This window comes from Ranitomeya variabilis, chromosome 1, assembly GCF_051348905.1.
Source record: "Ranitomeya variabilis isolate aRanVar5 chromosome 1, aRanVar5.hap1, whole genome shotgun sequence".
Lineage (NCBI taxonomy): Eukaryota > Metazoa > Chordata > Amphibia > Anura > Dendrobatidae > Ranitomeya > Ranitomeya variabilis.
The window spans coordinates 110,238,412-110,260,182 of NC_135232.1; positions in this window are offsets into that span (position 1 = coordinate 110,238,412).

The window sequence follows — 21,771 nt, forward strand, 5'->3', positions numbered from 1 at the left end:
AGCAAGGAGGGGTCCCCTTAACAGGTAACACCAGTGTTACGGAACCCCCCAGTACTCAGAATATGTTGTGCAGTTATATGTATATATAATAGGTTCCATGTGAGATGCATGTCCCTAATGCATCAGCCCACAGGCTGCGCCCCTGGGCAGAGGGGACAAGATATCCCCCTTCTGACCTCCCCCACCTTTGTAATTCCCACAGTAAATATCGGCAGGCTCTGGCCACCTGCGGCTATTGTAATGTATGTCTGGCCTGCCGCTTTTCAATTGGTCTGCCCTCTGTATCTGTGTGATATATTCTGTGTCCTGTGAGTAAAGTGTTGTCACACTGGAAATACGTGGAGAAGCAGTGATCTTTTATATGTGCCCATGTAACCAAGCAATTCCAGCCAGCGTCCTTCATTCAGACTCCAGCCAAAGCAGAGTGGACCTCCTGAAACACGGGGTGGTACTGAAAGAGGTACTCCAGCACGGTAGACCCCATTACAACCAGCATCCAACAGTTTCCTTCTCCAGACCAGAAGGGGGAGCTCTAACACCGGTTTCAGGGGAGCTTCCCTATAAGTTCTGGCCTGGAGGTCGAGTTAGTGAGTCTAGTCAGAGAGAGAGGAGAGAAGTCGAGGAGAACCTGGGGAGTGGAGCTGTAACCAGGCTCACCCCAGAACAGAGCGCTGACAAACAGGATGCCACAGTCCTTGGCTGTGTGTGTGTACTGTATGCCCCGACAGCTGAATCTGGATGGCAGGGAACTGCAAGCTCCCTGGCCACACTGATCACCTGGATGCACCACAGCAGACTAAGAGCCCAGGGCTGCCAGAGAAAATGCAATGCTCGTGAAAGGCTCACACTGTCTGCCATTCAGGTTAGAAGCAACATGCAGGAGAGGGACTTGTGCAGAGCTTCAGGCAGCAAGAACCTAAGAGAACAGCACAGAAGGAAGGCCTCCGAACCCACCTGGCTAGGTGGATCCTAAATTGCTTCCAGGCTGCCCAGATCCATCATCACCTGTTACCCGTGCCCCGGACTGCACCTTCTACCACCAAGTAAAGGTAAAGAAACTAAAATCCTTGTGTCCTCCAGTCATTTCCCGCACCCGCAGTCCTGCAACTCATTGTCCATGATTCCTTACAAAATTATACCGGTAGCCCTGGGGCCCCGCTCCACCTGTGGGGAGCAGAACCATCCTAGCTGTGTCACCATCGGCCCCAGTGGTCTCCTTAAGCAGCGTCGGCCAGTCATTGCCGAACACCACAAGTGGTGTCACGTTAAATCCCCTACAATCTTTCCCTCATCATTTTTATTGGATGCCCAGGGCCATGCACTGGGTCACTGCTGCCGTGACATCTCCCCTGAAGACCTGTCCGACCCGGCCCGAATACCCCACGGCCCTAGCGGGTGCTCCGTATGGCTTCAGGATGCCTGTTTATAGAGCAGTAGGAACAAAACTATTACATTTTATATATGTAATCCGAAAGTAGGTAGTATTTATAAAACAATATAGAGATAACAAAATGGGTGCAATAAAATATACAGTAGTATACCGTCATGGCTGAAAGTGTTGGCACCCTTGAAATTGTTCCAGAAAATGAAGTATTTACACATGTTTTGTTATACATGTTTTTTCCTTTTTATCTATTGGAACACCACAAAAAAACTGAAAGAAAAAGGTAAATTGGACATAATTTCACACAAAACCCTAAAATTGGGCAGGACAAAATTGTTAGCACCCTCAACTTAATATTTGGTTGCACACCCTGCAATCAATTGCTTCCTATAACGATAAACAAGCTTCTTACACCTCTCCACTGGAATTTTGGACCATTCTTCTTTTGAAAACTACTCCACGTCTCTCATATTCGAAGGCGCCTTCTCCTAACAGCAATTGTAAGATCTCTCCACAGGTGTTCAATGGGATTTACATCCGGACTCATTGCTGGCCACTTCAGAACTCTCCAGCACTGTTTCCATTAATTTCTAGGTGCTTCTTGAAGTATATTTGGGGTCATTTTCCTGCTGGAAGACCAGGGCTGGTTTTAGACAAAGTGGGGCCCTGGGTAAAAGTTTAAAATGGGGCCCTAAATGCTAACATATTGCGCCACTCAAACATTTCGGTTGACTTACATGCATGGAGTTCAGACCGTTAAATGAGCACGATCAACAATAATGAAGTCATCCGGTGCTTGTTTACCGGCCACTTTACAAAGGCTGCCAAAGAATGATGGGCACAGAACCATCATCAATCTGTCCTCACACACGATCGTATTATCAGCAGCATATCTGCAGGTTACACTGGACGATGTGCTGCTGAGAATAATGATTTTTATTCTACCATAAACAATCCAATCACCCAATGAATGAGCAACATTTTGCTCATTCTTTGGGTGATTGCCAACATGTTTACACCTATGTTTACACCTTTGAACTCTCGTCTGCTTTGCCCATATTTATAAATGTGGATGCTATGTAAGGGGAAGAAACCAATTAGGCATGTCTCCTCAGTAATGGTTCCGGAGCCGTCGGGGCTGTCACCTAATTTACAAGGGGGAAAGCTTACAGTGCGGAAAGCTCCCTGGACTCGAGAAAAGGGAGCGTGGTCAAGCTGAGAGAACGTTTGCAAGCGAGGATTCAAACAGCTTGGGCGGGAACGGTAAGTGCACGAGACGCCTGTGAGGTAAAATCAGCTGTGAGGCGACTGGGCAGAGTAGAGCAGAGCATGGAACGGAAAAGCGCTTGGACAGGAGACTACCAACGGAGTACCGCTCAGATGCCGTTGTCCCCACTAACATCGCTGCCCTCGCTGAGACTGCTGCCACAGCCACCCCCGCTAACAGCACTGACCGTGAGAGACAAGGTCTGTGATCGGGACTTAGGAACGCAATGAAAAGACATAGCGAACCTGGCTGCCCATTGTAAACTGTGTTTAGGTAGTGCTGCAGGTCTCCGTAGTGTTGGGACACTACCCGCTGAGGATAAGGACGTTTCCCCCTTCGTCGCCTCATCTACTGGACCCAAGACCTGTGTCAGGATCCCGAGGAGTCATCGCCATCGTCAGGACCATGAGAGGACATCACTAGTGTTGAGCGATACCTTCCGATATCGGAAAGTATCGGTATCGGAAAGTATCGGCCGATACCGTTAAAGTATCGGATCTAATCCGATACCGATACCCGATCTCAATGCAAGTCAATGGGACGAAAATATCGGAATTAAAATAAACCCTTTCTTTCCTTGTAGGTTAATTCTACATGAAGGAAAACAACTAAGAATAATGTAGGATGTATTGGGGGAGGTGGCGGAGACATTAAAGGCACAGAGGTTTATCCCAATCAAATAGAATAGCAGGATTTTGTTTTTTTTTTATGACGTTCGGCGTTAGAAAGATTTTGACTATGTTATTTTTTTTTTTTTTTTTGTCAGATATTGATGTTTCACTACTTCCACGCCCTTCACCTTCTTTTTTACTTCTCCCACACTTTCTTCTTCATTATCCTCATCATCAGCTTCTTTGACATCAACTATCTTCACCTTATTCATCTTCTTCTTCATCTTCTACCTATAATTTTTTTTTTTACATTGTTCATATTCTTTTTATTTAACTATTATCTTCTTCATATTCAACTTCTTCATCATATTCTTATTTGTGACAGGCATTCCCGTAGTTGTTATCTATAAAAGTTTGAAGATTACACCTTCCGTTCTGCCTGTCACAAAAGAGTTTCATTTGTCCGCGTTCAGATTGGCCTGCAGCATCAGGCTTTATCCAGGGGCACCACGAGGAGGAACGGACTCACCCCCATACACTGCTTAGTCTTCTTCTGCTTATAATTTAGATAATATCTTTTGCTCTGATATTTAGTGTTATGCTTAATGTTCTTCTGCTCTTTGTTCTGCAGCCTCTTGTTCTTCTGCTTCTCGGTCTCCCATGTCGTCGTCGTCGTCTCCAGGGTCGTCGTCTCCAGGGTCGTCGTCTCCGGGGTCGTCGTCATCGGGGTGGTCTTCAGGGTCATCGTCTCCAGGGTCGTCATCATCTCAGTGGTCGTCGTCTCTGGTGTCATCGTCATCTTAGGGGTGGTCTTCCGGGTCGTCGTCTTTAGGGTCTTGAACTTGGAAATGTAGCAGAAGGTACATGAAGGCTGAGAAAATGCCGAGAAACAGCTGATGGAACTGGAACTCGGATGGCTACCCGAAGGTCCAAGAGCCAATGGAACTACCGAGGACCAGCTGACGTTACTGGAACCCGGTTACTAAGCAGGAGGTACCCGTGCCTGAAAGCACTACCAAGGACCACCTGACGTTGGTGGAACTCGGATACCCAGAAGGAGGCACCTAAGCCAAAGGCTCTGCCCGGAACCAGCTGACGGTACTGGAACCAGGATGGGGAGCAGAAGGTACAAGAGCAAAAGACACTGCCTAGAACCAGCTGACGGTACTGGAACCCGGATGGGTAGCCGAAGGTCCAAGAGCCAATGGAACTACCGAGGACCAGCTGACGTTACTGGTACCCGGTTACTAAGCAGGAGGTACCCGTGCCTGAAAGCACTACCAAGGACCACCTGACGTTGGTGGAACTCGGATACCCAGAAGGAGGCACCTAAGCCAAAGGCTCTGCCCGGAACCAGCTGACGGTGCTGGAACCAGGATGGGGACCTATTCAAGCTTATCTTCCTAGAGCCCCAACTAGCGGTGTTGGAGCAAAGGGTCAGCAGGGGGAGCAGAGTGTAGGCCGAAGCCTGCACTGGCGGCAGCTTTGTGTCTGCGTGGCTGTTGCAGGACACGTTGCCGGCTACACAGCAGGGGAACAGCTGGCAGTGCTGAACCCCACTGACACATTGGCGAGGTGTTTTTCTCTGTGCAGCCAGCACTTCGGGGCACCAACTGGCGGTGTTGGAGCCCAGACTCTGCAGGGGGAGCAGAGTGTAGGCCGAAGCCTAATTGAACCAATTTTAAAGGTAACCTTTAACCCCCCCCTCAGGTGTTACAAACTAGAAGAGCCACGCCTTATGCAGCAGTAGTGCTGCACAAGTCAAAGGTTGCTCTTTTAATTTTTCTCCTTGCACACGCTGAAAGGAACACGTATAACATTTAGGCCCTTACACAGTCAAACTGATTTTGAGGCGTGAGTTCCCTTCGTAAAGAGACGCAGCACAGCTGGCAAAAATACCACCTTGGTGCGGCCTCCTGAGCATCGCATTTTGATGTACAGGAGTCTGCGTTGTTGCGTTATCCCTTGGCCATGCGCTGCCCGTCTTCTGACATAATTTCATGTCGGCCGTTGCGGTTCGCGATGCCCATGAATCCCAGCCCCGCAGTGTCTTTACAGTGTTTCACACTGCGGGGCTGGGATTCATGGCCTGGCGCAGTACATATGTTCGCCTCTCGCTCGTGTCCTTACACCTGCTACAGACTGTGCGGCGTCAGCTGATCCCTTATCGCATGCCACGGCCATGAAGCCGCACAGTCTGAAGAAGGCGGAAGGAGATGAGTGACAGCCTGGCGAAGATATGCACTGCTCATGCCCGTCAATCACACCCTCGCAGTCAAAATAAATAAGACACCGAGGGGCGTTGTGTCGGGCAGGGCGGCCGCAGAGGCGCAGCCAGCCAAACAATGATGTCAGAAGAAGGGCTGTGCTACCAAGGGGGTCGTTGCGTGTCATTACAAAGGAAAGTCACACCTCAGGGACGTTTTAATGGTCTCAGGGGACACATTGTAGACGTGTTCTGTTCCACGTGTGCAAGGAGAATAAGTTTATGAGCCACCTTGCACACATGCAGTAATGTACAAGGTGGCAGTAAAACATACAAACACCTGGGGGTGGGGCGACAGGATCCCTTCAATTTCAGTTCTTGTGTCTGCGTGGCTTTTGCAGGACACGATGCCGGCTACACAGCAGGGGAACAGCTGGCGGTGCTGAACCCCACTGACACATTGGCTGGTGTTTTTCTCTGTGCAGCTAGCAGTACCGGGCACCAACTGGCGGTGTTAGAGCCCAGGGTCAGCAGGAGGAGAGGGAGCAGAGTGTAGGCCGAAGCCTGCACTGGCGGCAGCTTTGTGTCTGCGTGGCTGTTGCAGGACACGTTGCCGGCTACACAGCAGGGGAACAGCTGGCGGTGCTGAACCCCACTGACACTTTGGCTGGTGTTTTTCTCTGTGCAGCTAGCACATCTGGGCCCCAACTGGCGGTGTTAGAGCACAGGGTCAGCAGGAGGAGGAGAGGGAGCGGAGTGTAGGCCGAAGCCTAATTGAACCAATTTCAAAGGTAACCTTAAACCCCCCCTCAGGTGTTCCAAACTAGAAGAGCCACAGCTTATGCAGCAGTAGTGCTGCACAAGTCAAAGGTTGCTCTTTTAATTTTTCTCCTTGCACACGCTGAAAGGAACACGTATAACATTTAGGCCCTTACACAGTCAAACTGATTTTGAGGCATTAGTTCTCTTCGTAAAGAGACGCAGCACAGCTGGCAAAAATACCACCTTGGTGCGGCCTCCTGAGCATCGCATTTTGATGTACAGGAGTCTGCGTTGTTGCGTTATCCCTTGGCCATACGCTGCCCGTCTTCTGACATCATTTCATGTCGGCTGGTGCGGTTCGCGATACCCATGAATCCCAGCCCCGCAGTGTCTTTACAGTGTTTCACACTGTGGGGCTGGGATTCATGGCCTGGCGCAGTACATATGTTCGCCTCTCGCTCGTGTCCTTACACCTGCTACAGACTGTGCGGCGTCAGCTGATCCCTTATCGCATGCCACGGCCATGAAGCCGCACAGTCTGAAGAAGGCGGAAGGAGATGAGTGACAGCCTGGCGAAGATATGCACTGCTCATGCCCGTCAATCACACCCTCGCAGTCAAAATAAATAAGACACCGAGGGGCGTTGTGTCGGGCAGGGCGGCCGCAGAGGTGCAGCCAGCCAAACAATGATGCCAGAAGACGGGCAGCGCTACCAAGGGGGTTGCAGCGTGTCATTACAAAGGAAAGTCACACCTCTGGGACGGTTAAATGGTCACACAGAGGACACATTTTAGACGTGTTTTCAGTTCCACATGTGCGAGGAGAATAAGTTTATGAGCCACCTTGCACACATGCAGCATTACTGCTGTACAAGGTGGCTGGAAAACATACAAACGCCTGGGGGAGGGGGGACAGGTTCCCTTCAATTTCAGTTCTTGTGTCTGCGTGGCTGTTGCAGGACACGTTGCCGGCTACACAGCAGGGGAACAGCTGGCGGTGCTGAACCCCACTGACACATTGGCTGGTGTTTTTCTCTGTGCAGCTAGCACATCTGGGCCCCAACTGGCGGTGTTAGAGCCCAGGGTCAGCAGGAGGAGGAGAGGGAGCAGAGTGTAGGCCGAAGCCTGCACTGGCGGCAGCTTTGGGTCTGTTGTGCCTGCGTGGCTGTTGCAGGACACGTTGCCGGCTGCACAGCAGGGGAACAGCTGGCGTTGCTGAACCCCACTGACACTTTGGCTGGTGTTTTTCTCTGTGCAGCTAGCACATCTGGGCCCCAACTGGCGGTGTTAGAGCACAGGGTCAGCAGGAGGAGGAGAGGGAGCGGAGTGTAGGCCGAAGCCTAATTGAACCAATTTCAAAGGTAACCTTAAACCCCCCCTCAGGTGTTCCAAACTAGAAGAGCCACAGCTTATGCAGCAGTAGTGCTGCACAAGTCAAAGGTTGCTCTTTTAATTTTTCTCCTTGCACACGCTGAAAGGAACACGTATAACATTTAGGCCCTTACACAGTCAAACTGATTTTGAGGCGTGAGTTCCCTTCGTAAAGAGACGCAGTACAGCTGGCAAAAATGCCACCTTGGTGCTTGGCGCGGCCTCCTGAGCATCGTTATTTGTTGCACAGGAGTCTGCGCTGTCGTGTTATCCCTTGGCCTTGCGCTGTTAGCGCTGCCCATCCTCTGACATCATGTAATGTCGGCCGTTGCGGTTTGCGATGACCATGAATCCCAGCCCCGCAGTGTCTTAACATTGTTAAAACACTGCGGGGCTGGGATTCATGGCCTGGCGCAGTACATATGTTCGCCTCTCGCTTGGGTTCTTACACCCGCTTCAGACTATGCGGCGTCAGCTGATCCCTTATCGCATGCCACGGCCATGAAGACGCACAGTCCGAAGAAGGCGGAAGGAGATGAGGGACAGGCGAAGAAATGCACCGTTCATGCCCATCAATCACACCCTCGCAGTCCAAATAAATAAGACACCGAAGGGCGTTGTGTGGGGCAAGGCGGCCGCAGAGGCGCAGGCAGCCAAACAATGATGCCAGAAGACGGGCAGCGCTACCAAGGAGCTTGTTGCGTGTCAATACAAAGGAAAATCACACCTGAGGGACGTTTTAATGGTCGCAGAGGACTCATTTTAGACGTGTTCAGTTCAACACGGGCAAGGAGAATAAGTTTCTGAGCCACCTTGCACACATGCAGCATTACTGTCGTACAAGGTGGCTGTAAAACGTAGAAACACCTGGGGGAGGGGGGACAGGTTTCCTTCAATTTCAGTTCTTGTGTCTGCGTGGCTGTTGCAGGACACGTTGCCGGCTACACAGCAGGGGAACAGCTGGCGGTGCTGAACCCCACTGACACATTGGCTGGTGTTTTTCTCTGTGCAGCTAGCACATCTGGGCCCCAACTGGCGGTGTTAGAGCCCAGGGTCAGCAGGAGGAGGAGAGGGAGCAGAGTGTAGGCCGAAGCCTGCACTGGCGGCAGCTTTGGGTCTGTTGTGCCTGCGTGGCTGTTGCAGGACACGTTGCCGGCTGCACAGCAGGGGAACAGCTGGCGTTGCTGAACCCCACTGACACTTTGGCAGGTGTTTTTCTCTGTGCAGCTAGCACATCTGGGCCCCAACTGGCAGTGTTGGAGCCCAGGGTCAGCAGGAGGAGGAGAGGGAGCAGAGTGTAGGCCGAAGCCTGCACTGGAGTAAGTTGAAAGGGAACCTTTAAACTCCCCCCCAGTCGTTTGTAGCTGAAAGAGCCATCGTGTACAGGACCAATGCTGGAAAAGGTAAACTTAGCTCTTTTAATTATGGTCCTTGCACATGCTGAACCTAACACTTATGAAAAGTGTCCCCTCCTACCGTGATACCGTCCGGTTGGTGGAACTTTCCTTTGTGATGTGACGCAGCACAGCCGTCATTCTTACCCCCTTGGGGCCGTGCGCCGCCTCCTCAGCGTTGTTTGAATCAGTCCCGGAGCCTGCGCTGTTAGGTTAGCCCTTGGCCATGCACACATTTTGCGCTGCCCGTCTTCTGACATCATTTGGTGTCAGACTGGCTGCGCCTGTGCGGCTGCGCTAGCCGAGATCCCGCCTCGCAGTGTCGTCTAATGTAATCCCACCGCGGGCCTGGGATCCGTGGCCATGCGCAGTGCATATCCTCACCTCTCACTCCTCTCCCTACGGCTTCTTCAGACTGTGCGGTGTCACGGCCGTGGCATGCTATTAGGGATCAGCTGACACCGCACAGTCTGAAGAAGCCGTAGGGAGATGAGTGAGAGGTGGAGGTTCAGATATGCACTGCGCATGTCCATGGATCTCAGGCCCCCAATGGGATTAAATCAGAAGACACTACGAGGCGGGATCTCGTCCAGCGCGGCCGCACAGGCTCAGCCAGCCTGACACCAAATGATGTCAGAAGACGGGCAGCGCAAAATGTGTGCATGGCCAAGGGCTAACCTAACAGCGCAGGCTCCGGGACTGATTCAAACAACGCTGAGGAAGCGGCGCACGGCCCCAAGGGGGTAAGAATGACGGCTGTGCTGCGTCACATCACAAAGGAAAGTTCCACCTACCGGACGGTATCACGGTAGGAGGGGACACATTTCATAAGTGTTAGGTTCAGCATGTGCAAGGAGCACCACGAAAAGAGGCACTTTTTCCCTTTGCATCATTACTGCTGCACAAGGTGGCTCATTCAGTAACAAACGCCTGGGGGGGGGACAGGTTCCCTTAAATTTAACTTGTTGTGCCTGCGTGGCGGTCGCAGTACACGTTGCCGTATACACAGCAGGGGAACAGCTGGCGGTGCTGAACCCCACTAACACATTGGCGAGGTGTTTGGCTCTGTGCGGACAGCACTTCTGGACAGCCACTAGCGGTGTTGGAGGGATTGCCACACACACAGCTGGGGAACAGCTGACTTTACTGAACCTCAATAACAGAGGAGGGACTGTTGGGACTGTGCGTACAGCACTACCAGGCAACAACTAGCGGTGTTGGAGCCCAGGGACAGGAGGAGGAGGAGGAGGTGGTGGAGGAGATAGGAGGGATTGCCACACACACAGCTGGGGAACAGCTGACGTTACTGAACCCCAATAACAGAGGAGGGACTGTTGGGACTGTGCGTACAGCACTTCTGGACAGCAACTAGCGGTGTTGGAGCCCAGGGACAGGAGGAGGAGGAGGTGGAGGAGATAGGAGGGATTGCCACACACACAGCAGGGGAACAGCTGACGTTACTGAACCCCAATAACAGAGGAGTGACTGTTGACTGTGTGTACAGCACTTCTGGACAGCAACTAGCGGTGTTGGAGCCCAGGGACAGGAGTAGGAGGAGGAGGTGGAGGAGATAGGAGGGATTGCCACACACACAGCAGGGGAACAGCTGACATTACTGAACCCCAATAACAGAGAAGGGACTGTTGACTGTGCGTACAGCACTTCTGGACAGCAACTAGCGGTGTTGGAGCCCAGGGACAGGAGGAGGAGGAGGAGGTGGGGGAGATAGGAGGGATTGCCACACACACAGCAGGGGAACAGCTGACGTTACTGAACCCCAATAACAGAGGAGTGACTGTTGACTGTACGTACAGCACTTCTGGACAGCAACTAGCGGTGTTGGAGCCCAGGGACAGGAGGAGGAGGAGGAGGTGGAGGAGATAGGAGGGATTGCCACACACACAGCTGGGGAACAGCTGACATTACTGAACCCCAATAACAGAGGAGGGACTGTTGGGACTGTGCGTACAGCACTACCAGGCAACAACTAGCGGTGTTGTAGCCCAGGGACAGCAGGAGAAGCAGAGGAACACAATGTAGGCCGAAGCCTGATTGGAGAAAGTCGAAACGGAACCTTTAACCCCCCCCCCAAGGCGTTTGTAGCTGAAAGAGCCAGCTTGTGCAGCACAAAAGATGCAAAAGGAAAAGGTGGCTCTTTTCATTATGCTCCTTGCAAACACAGAACTAAACACTTATAAAATGTGTCCCCTGAAACCGTGAGACCGTCCCGGAGGTGGGACTTTCCTTCGTAATATGACGCAGCACAGCTGTCATTCCTACACCCTTGGCGCCGTGCCCCGGCTCCTCAGCGTTGTTTGAATCTGTCCCGGAGCCTGCGCTGTTATGTTATCCCTTGGCCAGGCACACTTAGCGCTGCCCATCTTCTGACATCATTTGGTGTCAGGCTGGCTGCGCCTGTGCGGCCGCGCTGGACGAGATCCCGCCTTGCAGTGTCGTCTAATGTAATCCCACCGCGGGCCTGGGATCCGTGGCCATGCGCAGTGCATATCCTCGCCTCTCACTCCCCTCCCTACGGCTTCTTCAGACTGTGCGGCATCACGGCCGTGGCATGCTATTAGGGATCAGCTGACGGCGCACAGTCTGAAGAAGGCGTAGGGAGATGAGTGAGAGGCGGAGTTTTAGATATGCACTGCGCATGTCCATGGATCTCAGGCCCCCAGTGGGATGAAATCAGAAGACAATGCGAGGCGGGCTCTCGGCCAGCGCGGCCTCACAGGCGCAGCCAGCCTGACACCAATTGATGTCAGAAGATGGGCAGCGCTAAGTGTGCCTGGCCAAGGGATAACATAACAGCGCAGGCTCCGGGACAGATTTAAACAACGCTGAGGAGCCGGGGCACGGCGCCAAGGGGGTAGGAATGACAGCTGTGCTGCGTCATATTACGAAGGAAAGTCCCACCTCCGGGACGGTTTTACGGTATCAGTGGACACATTTTATAAGTGTTAAGTTCTGCGTGTGCAAGGAGCTAAACAAAAATAGCTACCTTTTCCTTGTGCAGCATTACTGCTGCACAAGGTGGCTCTTTCAGTAACAAACGCCTTGGGGGGGGGGGACAGGTTCCCTTACATTTCAGTTGTTGTGTCAGCGTGGCGGTCGCAGGACACATTGCCGGCTACACAGCTGGGGATCAGCTGACGTTACTGAAACCCAATAACACTGGGTCGTATGTTTTGACTGTGCAGATGGCACTTCTGAGCCTCAACTGGCGGTGTTGGAGCCCAGGAATTTAAGTTCAGGTGGTAGAAAGATGAACACAACAGGAGACCTGGATAACGTAGACAGTCACCTAATTATTTAATCAGGAAGAGGAGTGGCAAATTCCTGCGAGATCCAGGCCTTGTTCATTTTCAGGAAAGTAAGCCGGTCAACGTTATCGGAGGATAGTCGCATGCGACGGTCAGTTAGTACACCACCTGCAGCACTAAAGACGCGTTCCGATAATACACTAGCCGCAGGGCAAGCCAGCACCTCCAATGCATACTGGCTTAGCTCTGGCCATGTATCCAGCTTTGAGACCCAAAACTTGAAAGGTGAAGAGCCGTCTGGGAGTACAGCAAGAGGGCAAGACATGTAGTCTGTCACCATCTGACGGAACCGTTGCCTCCTGCTGACTGGAGCCGTCTGTGATGGTGTTGACTTTTGTGGCGGGCACAGAAAACTGTGCCACAGTTGGGCCATACTGCTCTTGCCTTGGGCAGAGGCACTGCTTCTGCTCCCTCTTTGTGCAGAGCCTCCACCACTGCCTGGACGCACTGAGCTGCTTTGTAATGCACTAGCAGCACTTCTCTCACTTGGAATGGAGAAGATGATGGAATTCACCAGTGTGTCTTGGTACTCCCGCATTTTTCGCTCCCGGTTCAACGGTGTGATGAGGCTTTCTACGTTGTCCCGGTAGCGAGGATCGAGGAGGGTGAACACCCAATATTCAGACATGTTGAGAATGTGGGCGATGCGGAGGTCGTTTCTCAGGCACTGCAGCATGTAATCCACCATGTGCTGCAGACTGCCAACTGCCCAAGAAACGCTGTCCCCTGCTGGAGGCGTGATCTCTGCCCGCTTGTCATCACCCCACCCTCGCTGTACACACTGAGTACTGGACAATTGTGTAACTCCCTCCTCTGGACGGATGTCTTCCTCCTCCATTGACTCCTCCTCATCCTCCTCACAAACTGTCCCCTGCCTACGCGTTTGTGAGGAACCACGTGGCGCTGACTGTCCAGAAGATGATGGAAATGCTGAATCCTCATCCTCCACCTCTTCCACAACATCATCCCTTAGCGCTTGCAGTGATTTTTCAAGCAGGCAGATAAGGGGGACAGTCATGCTGACTAGTGCATCATCTGCACTCGCCATCCGCGTGGAATAATCGAAGGGACGCAAAACCTGGCAGACGTCATTCATAGTGGCCCACTCTGTGGTTGTGAAGTCTGAACGGCGCGGAGTGCGACTTCTTTGCGCCTGATGCAGCTGGTACTCCATTACAGCTTGCTGCTGCTCACACAACCGCTCCAACATATGTAACGTGGAATTCCACCTGGTAGGTAGGTCACATATGATGCGATGTTCCGGCAGGTGGTGTCGGCGCTGCAGAGCCGCAATGCGCGCTTTTGCTGTGCTGGAACGCCGCAAGTGAGCACACTCTAGGCGGACCTTGTGCAGCAGTGCATCAAGATCCGGATAGTCCCTCAAAAAACTCTGCACGACCAAATTGAGCACATGTGCCAGACATGGGATGTGAGTGAGGTTGCCGAGGCCCAGAGCTGCCACCAGATTTCGGCCATTATCACACACTACCATGCCTGGCTGGAGATTCACTGGCACAAACCACACATCGCTCTCCTGCTTGATGGCATTCCAGAGCTCCTGCGCTGTGTGGCTTCGATTCCCCAAAGAAATTAATTTCAAGACGGCCTGTTGACGTTTGGCCACGGCTGTGCTCATGTCGGTCGTAACAGGTAAACGTTCATCACGGGTCCATGTGGAGGTGGACTGTGACGGCTCCTGCAGCGATGATTCTGAGGAACTGGTGTAAGAGGAGGAGTCAATGCGTACAGAATGGATTCCTGCAATCCTTGGAGTGGGCAGGACACGTCCTACGCCACTCGCACGATCTGTACCCGGCTCAACGACATTAACCCAATGGGCAGTGAGGGAAAGGTATCGCCCCTGTCCATGTTGACTGGTCCACGCATCGGTGGTGAGGTGGACCTTGCTACTGACGGCATTCAGTAGCGCGTGTTTTATGTGTCCCTCCACATGCTTGTGCAGGGCAGGGATGGCTTGCCTGCTGAAGTAAAAGCGGCTGGGCACATTGTACTGTGGGACTGCCAATGACATCAAGTCACGGAAGCTGTCAGTCTCCACCAGCCTGAATGACAGCATTTCCAGTGACAGAAGTTTGGCAATGCCTGCAGTCAGAGCCTGTGCTCGTGGGTGGTTTGACGAGAAAGGCCGCCTTTTCTCCCATGCCTGTACTACCGATGGCTGTACACTGGGCTGGGAGTGTGTGGATGACAGGGAAAGTGGTGCTGCGGGTGGAATTACAGCGTGTCTCTGGACAACAGGGCCAGAGGTTCTTCCACGGCGATCCTGGGAGGAAGCCGAACCAGCTGCGTGTGAGCTGGAGGAAGAGGCAACACGAGCTGAAGAGGTGGTAGCTGCCGCTGTTGTTTGGCCTAGCTCTTCAGTGTGTTTTTCTAACTCTGCCGCGTGCCTGTTGCGCACATGTTTCCACATTTTGGAGGTATTGAGGTTGCTGACATTTCGACCTCTTTTTACTTTGTGATGACACACCTTGCTTTTGGAAGAGACATGCTCCTAACCGGTGCCAAAGCGGAGGCTGCAGGATCCGCAGTCTTCCCCCTCCCTCTCCCTCTTTGGGCCGTACGGGGAATCTCTTCCTCAGAGCTGCTCCCACCACCTTCCTGTCCCTCACGCCAAGATGGGTCAAGGACCTCATCATCTACACTACCCTCTGCCCCCAACTGCTCCTCCTGGGTAGTCTCAGCAGCAGAGCACGCACCAGAAAGTGGCACCTGAGTGTCATCATCAGCGGATGCGGCCTGCGATGTGGTGACCGGAAGCACTGGCCCACCCGCCTCTTCAGAGGAAGAGAGAAAAAGCTGTTGGGCATCACTGCACCCTGCCTCTTCTTCCATTTCTCCAATGCTGCTTGGCTGGCCCCCTGTTTCCAAGCCAAGAGATTCAGAGAACAGAAGTAGAGACGGCTCCTGTCCTGGGCTCTCTGTCTGCCTGGGCAATTTGGCAGGTGGTGAAGAGACAGATGGCTGCTCTCCAGTGCTCTGTGTCTGAGAGGATGTGGCACTAATTGAAGTTGATGCATTAGCTGCCATCCATCCGACAACGGCTTCAATTTGTTCTTCACGCAGCAGCGGTGTACGGCGCTCTGCGACAAAGCTGCGCATGAAGGACTGTTCCCTGGTGAAAGTGGGTGCTGATGAGTCACCGGTGCCCGCAGCAGGCACAGAATCCCCACGTCCTCTCCCTGCTCCACGCCCACGCCCACGTGCCTTACTCACTGCCTTCTTCATCTTGGTTGACTGATAAAGATAAGCAGAAAAGTACTAACGGCTTTGTGTGCTTATTCCTGAACAACTCCTAACAGGTATAAGAAACACTAATTTTATAAAGTGTGGACTAGACTTTAATATGAGCTAATGTGGCCTACACAAATGTTAAGTGGTGTCACTGGTGTGTTTGGTGAACTTTATTATTTATTTATTTTTTGGGGACTGAACTAACAACAGAGAGAGCTGCAGTCACACGGAGACCGTGCAGACAGCCGTAAACGGCGCTGCAAGGCCCAAAAACCCTCCTCTACGTTATCCTATGTAGTGTTTTTCCACAAGTTAGCTGGAGACGGGTGGAAAGACACTAATAGGAATTTTTTGAAAAAATGTGCAGCAGCCTGCACTACTTAAAACAAAAGGAAAATTGATTTTACGGTATGACGCAGTGAAGAACCCTGAGCTGGAGACAACCAGGCTATGGCTGCTCACAGACTACAGGGCGAGCTGCAGTCACACGGAGACCGTGCAGACAGCCGTAAACGGCGCTGCAAGGCCCAAAAACCCTCCTCTACGTTATCCTATGTAGTGTTTTTCCACAAGTTAGCTGGAGACGGGTGGAAAGACACTAATAGGAATTTTTTGAAAAAATGAGCAGCAGACTACACTACTTGAAAAAAAAAAAAAAAAAAAAAACAGTATGAGGCAATGAACCACCCTCCCTGAACTGAATACAACCAGCTATGGATGGCCTATGGCTGCACTCAGACTAGAGAGTGGGCTGCACTCACACACACACACACACAGACCTTGCAAATCGCTGTGAAAACAGCGCTACAAGGCAAAAGCAAGGTGAATAGTAGGTGAACACAGCGGTTGCTAAATTAGCCTTTGAAAAGCACAAAGAAGCAAATCGCTATCTCTAAACTGGCCCTCAGTCAGCAAACAGCGTCCTGTCACTAACTGAATTCACAGCAGAGTGAGCGCAAAATGGCGCCAGCGACTTTTAAACTGCATCATGACATCATTTCAGCAGCCAATCACAGCCATGCCATTAGTTTCATGCCCTCCATGCTGAACAGGATGTGCCCACACTTGGAATCATTCTCATTGGCTGAATTTGTGCAGTTTGAATCTGGGAACTTCCGATTCCGGTATCCGATACGCGGCAAGTATCGGATCTCGGTATCGGAATGCTCAACACTAGACATCACCAATGTCAGGAGATATTACCCCATCTTAATCAGAACTGTGACAAACTCCCACTGCGACGCAATCTAAGCAGCCCCAGTCACAGATAGGAGTTCGACCGTGACTGGCGTCTGAGTGATAAGTTATTATTAATTGAATTGTCAGTTTTATTTGTCCTTGTTTCTTTAATTTAACCACCCCATTAGCCATTTACTGTATTAGGGAATATTGTCCCTCCATTTTCTCCCTGCCTGGAGTTTCTGTTGTTTAATAAATCTGCACCACCCTTGGCCTGTGTACAGTACGTTACTGCATCCTTGGTACCTGCTATCTCACAGCTACACACACACACACACCGTAAGTGACACACACATTGTATGAAACAATGTAAAAAAATGGGCCTGACCACTGCCTTTCTTGACCAATTCTCCATCTGGCTCCTTCACTTTCTGTCTGCTGACATTCCCACCATCATCATGGGTGACTTCAGCATCCCCATTGACACCCACCAGTCAGCAGCCTCCAAACTCCTGTCCCTTACTTTATCTTTTGGACTTACTCAGTGGTCCTCCTCAGCCACCCACACAGATGGACATACATTAGACCTGGTGTTCACCCGTCTTTGCTCCCTATCTAACTTCACATCCTCCCCTCTCCCTCTATCTGACCACCATCTACTCAGTTTCTTATCCCTGTCCTCCTCACCTGTCACCCATATTCAGCAACATGCACACCCCTGCAGAAACCGCGCACACCTTGACACCCACACGCTCTCTGAATATCCTACCACTGGCATCCATATCCTCACTCCACGACACAGACACTGCCACTAGATTCTACAATGCCACTCTTGCATCAGCCATCGACTCGGTCGCCCCTGTCTTGCACAGCAGAGTGCGATGAATCAATTAGCAACCATGGCACAATAACATCACAAAAAGCTGCGGCAAGTATCCAGAATTGCAAAAAGGCATTGGAAGAAAACACAATTGCAAGATGATTTCACTGCACTCAAACAAGCAACACTCGCATTCAAATCAGCTCTCAGATCTGCTAAAGAGGCCTATTTTACATCCCTCGTATCCCTTCTTTATTATTATTTATTATTAACTCCCTCCTCCGCCCACCACTTCCCCCACCGAGTTCCCTAATCTCTGTCAAGGACTTTGCCACGCACTTCAAAAATAAGATAGACCAAACAAGGCAAGTCTTTGTTGACAAACCACCACAACCCCTTTGTATACCAGATCAATGCCCTAACCCCATAATTTCCTTCTCCAAAATCACTGAAGGGGAGCTTGCTCATCTTCTCTCCAAATCACACCTCACCACTTGTGCGCTTGACCCCATCCCATCCCACTTCCTCCCCAACCTCACCACCACACTAATCCCATCCCTAACCCATCTCTTCAACCTATCACTAATTTCTTGTACCTTCCCCTCTGCTTTCAAACATGCCACAATTACGCCTATCCTCAAAAAGCCATCCCTTGACCCGAAAGCTATGTCCAGCTATCGCCCCATATCTTTGCTCCCATTTGCTTCCAAACTCCTTGAGCAGCACGTCCATGCTGAATTATCCTCTCACTTTGCATCTAACTCTCTCTTCGACAACCTACAATCTGGCTTCCGTCCCCACCATTCCACTGAGACTGCCCTGACCAAAATTACTAGCAACCTACTTACAGCCAAAGCTAACAGACAATTTCACTATACTTCTCCTTCTAGACCTGTCCTCTGCCTTTAACACAGTTGACCACTGCCTCCTACTACAGATCCTCTCTTCCTTTGGTGTCAAAGACGTTGCCCTATCTTGGATCTCCTCATACCTTACCAACTGCACATTTAGGGTTTCCTACTCCCATATTATCTCCTCATCTTGCCCTCTCTCTGTTGGTGTCCCTCAAGGCTCTGTCCTAGGACCCTTACTCTTCTCAATCTATACACTTGGCCTGGGACAACTCAAAGTCCTATGGCTTCCAGTACCATCTATATGCTGATGACACTGCACCCCTCCAGTCTGTCCTTAAGTCTGCTGCCCGACTAATTACTCTCTCTCCTCGCTACACTCCTTCTTCCCCTCTTTGCAAATCCCTTCACTGGCTCCCAATTTCCCAGCGTATCCAGTTTAAACTACTAACACTGACCTACAAAGCCATCCATAACCTTTCTCCTCCGTATATTTCCAAACTAATCTCTCAATATCTTCCCTCGCGTAATCTCCGGTCCTCCCTAGACCTCCTTCTCTCCTCCATGCTTATTCGTTCCTCACCCAATCGCCTCAAAGACTTCTCCCGAATAACCCCCATCCTCTGGAATTCTGGGCCCCAACATGTCCGGCTATCCACCACATTTGGATCCTTCAAAAGAAACCTCAAAACCAACCTCTTCAAGAAAGCTTACAACCTGTAATGACCACACGGCCACCTCAACACCATCGGAGCTACTGCAACCCCCGACCTACTGTCTCCTTCCCCATAATCCTGTAGAATGCACTGGTCACATGATCATGACATCACTGCAGGTCCTCAAGCTCCTGCAGGGAAAAGGGGTACAGTTAGCACCCCCACTCAGGTGAGGTATATGGGTACCCAGACCCTCCCATCTCTCATAGCTACCAGCAACCCAGACCCAGGAGCACTAAACGACATCTTCAGTGCTTATGTGCACTAATGACAAAATACTCCGGGTTGCATCTCAAGGATCATCCATCCATGTGACATATACCTCCCATTAACCATGTGATCACCAGTCACACCACAGTGGTTTATTGCCTCATAAACCAAAAAAAGCAAAAATGTTAACATGTTGTCCGGCTCAAATGAAAAGAAACAGTTCATACACCATCCTGCCCAGGTCCTCTGGGATAACACATACGGCAGCTCTTGAAGGAGCTAGCAATCCGGAGGCTTGCTTTCCTCCACATACATAGACAGAGAAAAAAAACTGGCTGACATTTAACTCCCTCCAGCCACACCCTGGAGGTGGAGATATGGTGTGTAGGCGTCCCAGCCATCTCTGACGTACCCACCATGAAAGCCAGGCCCATATAGCAGCTGGATTGCTCTCAGCACATATCATGCTGGAGAAAACACTTATGGCTTTTACATCACACAGGAAAGCAATCTTTGTGACATATATCTCCCCTCGTAGAACACCAGTGACCCTGTCACAGTACATACACACACATAGCACACATGAGTATATACACACACACACATATCACATTCATGTATACCCAGAGCATATAAACTTATCGACATAGCAAAAAGGCAATGGTATTTTCCAGGTTGGGTCACTATGGAAAATGCACAAACAGGATGCAGAAGACCCTCTTTCTAAAGGAGGTAACACAGGTGCAAAATACTGATGAAACAGCCACTCTCGGCCTACTAATCCATGGAGGGGATGATTGCCTAGTATTAGAATTGCAAACAGAGGAAGCATTCAATAGGACGCAAATCACACACATCTATGAGCAGTAGGAGCACTTTTGTTCCATTCAAGATGGGGCTCTGCAGGGCTCAATTCCTGGGTTCTAGGCCCCTGTTCTCGTGATTGCTGAGGGTCCCCTATTCTATGAATATGAGACAACTTATTATTTTGAGAAAAAGCTTTTACCAGCTAAAGCCTTCACTGTGCATTGTGACGAGGGTAATTGCTCATTCCATGTCCTCCTCTTATCTTGCACTTTCACATGGATGATTTCAAATCAATAAAATATTTTAAAAAAAATTCAATTTAATTCCTATAAAAATATTAAATATTGTCAATGGAAAGAAAATCAATGCTCAGTAAATAATTAAAACTTTGCTGAACAGAGACTTGTATTTCAGCTGTTTATTCCAAGAAATGGTTCGTGAGGATGAAAAGTCATCATCCAACAATACAGGAATGGGGCATTAAATGCCCCATTACCATTTGGAATATCAATGTGTCAAGGATGATGGAGTGAAGGAATCAATAGTAAAGCACTCACTGTCCACTCGATACAAGTGTTTGATGTGATGCATAATCCTCGGTTACTGTGGAAGTCATATTGGTTTCATTGCCAGAACTTTGACTATGTTCATTATTCATTCAGGCGGTCAGTGAAAATTAATCTCACTTGGGCAATTTCTGTGAAGCTGTGGGTGTACCTAGATACATAAATACATATATTACTGTGCTGGGCCAGAAATCATCCCAGCAAGTAATAATCCTTAATAATAACCCTAAAGGAAGACATTGGTAGTGCAAATCTATAACAATGAAACATTGAGGAAAATGAAATATTCTGTATTTTATTCATCAAAATGAAAATTCTGTCACGCATATTTATTACAGCAATATTTCTCCTTCATTGAACTCTCCTATTAGGGAACTACATAGAAAGAAAATGCATAATATATTTCCATGACCAGAAGGGTTTTCTCACCTTTCCAAGTGCCCTACGTACATGAGTGGGGAGCACAGAGAAACAACACTATCTCTGGCCACTATCTGACTTGTAGTCTGTATTTTCAAACATTTTCTCATTCCTTTGCAGGCTTGATCTCTAATTTTCAGTTCTGTATGGGCTAGTGGGTGGAAACTAACTGCTATGTCTCCTATTCATAGAACAGAGAGAGAGAGAGTCTGATGAAGAGGGATTCCTGCTCTTCTTTCTCTGTAGCACACAGAAAGATTCAGCAGCAGCATGGAGTACATTATATGACAGTACTGAGCAGTGGGGCTGTGAATCCAGCACTGAAGTGATTTAAATGTGCCAGAAGCTGTAGCATACAAAGAGTAAAAATCCAGCCATGCAACTTTTTAAATCTAAATCAGTCTTTATTAATTTTCCATTAGAAGACATCCATGAGTAATGACTACGTTTGATCTGAGAGTCATAATTCACTGCACACTCTGATAGGTTACTTGAAAAATTGGTGATAATTTATTACACAAATAATTAATCCAATGAACAAAAAAATGCCAACAAAAATGTGATTTTCTTAGTAGTGCAAATGCGACTGAAATACCCGATGTTTCGTCCCTCCTGGGTCTTAGTCATAGG